Source organism: Atractosteus spatula, unplaced genomic scaffold (genome assembly GCF_055471065.1).
Source record: "Atractosteus spatula isolate fAtrSpa1 unplaced genomic scaffold, fAtrSpa1.hap1 Scaffold_124, whole genome shotgun sequence".
Lineage (NCBI taxonomy): Eukaryota > Metazoa > Chordata > Actinopteri > Semionotiformes > Lepisosteidae > Atractosteus > Atractosteus spatula.
The window spans coordinates 1-2,500 of NW_028296680.1; the positions used below are offsets into that span (position 1 = coordinate 1).

At 63.0% G+C, this 2,500-nt stretch overlaps 3 non-coding genes across 3 annotated transcripts; all 3 read right to left on the bottom strand.

The window, feature by feature from the left end:
- Positions 1 to 150: 150 nt before the first annotated feature.
- On the bottom strand, positions 151 to 341 carry LOC148809599 (U2 spliceosomal RNA). The gene has a single exon (XR_016087282.1). It is a non-coding gene; the product is annotated as a U2 spliceosomal RNA (small nuclear RNA).
- Positions 342 to 1,126: 785 nt separating this feature from the next.
- Positions 1,127 to 1,317, bottom strand: LOC148809600 (U2 spliceosomal RNA). Its single transcript, XR_016087318.1, has one exon. It is a non-coding gene; the product is annotated as a U2 spliceosomal RNA (small nuclear RNA).
- Positions 1,318 to 2,104: 787 nt separating this feature from the next.
- On the bottom strand, positions 2,105 to 2,295 carry LOC148809601 (U2 spliceosomal RNA). Its single transcript, XR_016087329.1, has one exon. It is a non-coding gene; the product is annotated as a U2 spliceosomal RNA (small nuclear RNA).
- Between the last annotated feature and the right edge of the window lie 205 nt (positions 2,296 to 2,500).

The window sequence follows — 2,500 nt, forward strand, 5'->3', positions numbered from 1 at the left end:
GAAAGTGCACGGAGGGAGCACGGGAACGGGGAGGGGGAGAGAGAGAGACACAGAGACACACAGATGGACGAGAGACGAGACCGGAGAGGAAGGAGCTCCGGTCCACCTCGCTTGCTTGCTAGCTACGTCTGTCTTTTCACCGCTGAGAGAAGGTAGTGCACCGTTCCCGGAGGCGCTGCAATACCGGGCCGATGCGTGGAGAGGACGGAGCAAGCTCCTGATCCAGCTCCCTGTTCCAAAAATCCGTTTAATATGTGGTCCCCCGATGGGGGACGTATCAGATATTAAACTGATAAGAACAGATACTACACTTGATCTTAGCCAAAAGGCCGAGAAGCGATGCCCGACGCCGGCCTTGGGCGGGCGCGCGGGCGTCCGGCTGGCGCGCAGCGGCGCAGGCCGACGCCTCTGGAGCCCGGTCCGCACGCGGCTGCCGGCCGCCCGGACTCCGCTCTCCCCCTCTCTTGCCTGCCTGCTTGCTCGCCTGCCTGCCCGCCAGTCCCGGGCGGGGGCCCTGCTCTTTGATCTCCTGTCAACGGCCCGACAACGACCGCAGCCGCGGGGGGCGCCAGCCGGCCGGCCTCCTTAGCTTAGGCCCCTCCCACCAGCAGCAGCCGTGCCGAGTGAGCTGCAAGCGAAAGCGGACCGTCGGCACCTGCGGGCAGAGGCAAGGGGCAGCGCTCTCTCGGGAGGGACGGGGACACACACACACCTGCCTGCCTGCCGAAAAAAAGAAAGAAAAGGTGTATATACTAAGTTTTTTGGAGGGAAAACGGCCGGCTGTCGAAAGGGGCCCGCCTGCAAGGACGGGGACACACACACACACACACACACACACACACACACACACACACACACACACACAAGCCACGCCTGCCTCCCTGGAAAAAGGAGGAAAAAACTAAGTTTTTTGGAGGGAAAACGCACGGGAGCCGAAAAGGGGGCCGGCCTGCTTGCCGAGAGAGTCGAGGCGCGGGAAAGTGCACGGAGGGAGCACGGGAACGGGGAGGGGGAGAGAGAGAGACACAGAGACACACAGATGGACGAGAGACGAGACCGGAGAGGAAGGAGCTCCGGTCCACCTCGCTTGCTTGCTAGCTACGTCTGTCTTTTCACCGCTGAGAGAAGGTAGTGCACCGTTCCCGGAGGCGCTGCAATACCGGGCCGATGCGTGGAGAGGACGGAGCAAGCTCCTGATCCAGCTCCCTGTTCCAAAAATCCGTTTAATATGTGGTCCCCCGATGGGGGACGTATCAGATATTAAACTGATAAGAACAGATACTACACTTGATCTTAGCCAAAAGGCCGAGAAGCGATGCCCGACGCCGGCCTTGGGCGGGCGCGCGGGCGTCCGGCTGGCGCGCAGCGGCGCAGGCCGACGCCTCTGGAGCCCGGTCCGCACGCGGCTGCCGGCCGCCCGGACTCCGCTCTCCCCCTCTCTTGCCTGCCTGCTTGCTCGCCTGCCTGCCCGCCAGTCCCGGGCGGGGGCCCTGCTCTTTGATCTCCTGTCAACGGCCCGACAACGACCGCAGCCGCGGGGGGCGCCAGCCGGCCGGCCTCCTTAGCTTAGGCCCCTCCCACCAGCAGCAGCCGTGCCGAGTGAGCTGCAAGCGAAAGCGGACCGTCGGCACCTGCGGGCAGAGGCAAGGGGCAGCGCTCTCTCGGGAGGGACGGGGACACACACACACCTGCCTGCCTGCCGAAAAAAAGAAAGAAAAGGTGTATATACTAAGTTTTTTGGAGGGAAAACGGCCGGCTGTCGAAAGGGGCCCGCCTGCAAGGACGGGGACACACACACACACACACACACACACACACACACACACACACACACACACACACAAGCCACGCCTGCCTCCCTGGAAAAAGGAGGAAAAAACTAAGTTTTTTGGAGGGAAAACGCACGGGAGCCGAAAAGGGGGCCGGCCTGCTTGCCGAGAGAGTCGAGGCGCGGGAAAGTGCACGGAGGGAGCACGGGAACGGGGAGGGGGAGAGAGAGAGACACAGAGACACACAGATGGACGAGAGACGAGACCGGAGAGGAAGGAGCTCCGGTCCACCTCGCTTGCTTGCTAGCTACGTCTGTCTTTTCACCGCTGAGAGAAGGTAGTGCACCGTTCCCGGAGGCGCTGCAATACCGGGCCGATGCGTGGAGAGGACGGAGCAAGCTCCTGATCCAGCTCCCTGTTCCAAAAATCCGTTTAATATGTGGTCCCCCGATGGGGGACGTATCAGATATTAAACTGATAAGAACAGATACTACACTTGATCTTAGCCAAAAGGCCGAGAAGCGATGCCCGACGCCGGCCTTGGGCGGGCGCGCGGGCGTCCGGCTGGCGCGCAGCGGCGCAGGCCGACGCCTCTGGAGCCCGGTCCGCACGCGGCTGCCGGCCGCCCGGACTCCGCTCTCCCCCTCTCTTGCCTGCCTGCTTGCTCGCCTGCCTGCCCGCCAGTCCCGGGCGGGGGCCCTGCTCTTTGATCTCCTGTCAACGGCCCGACA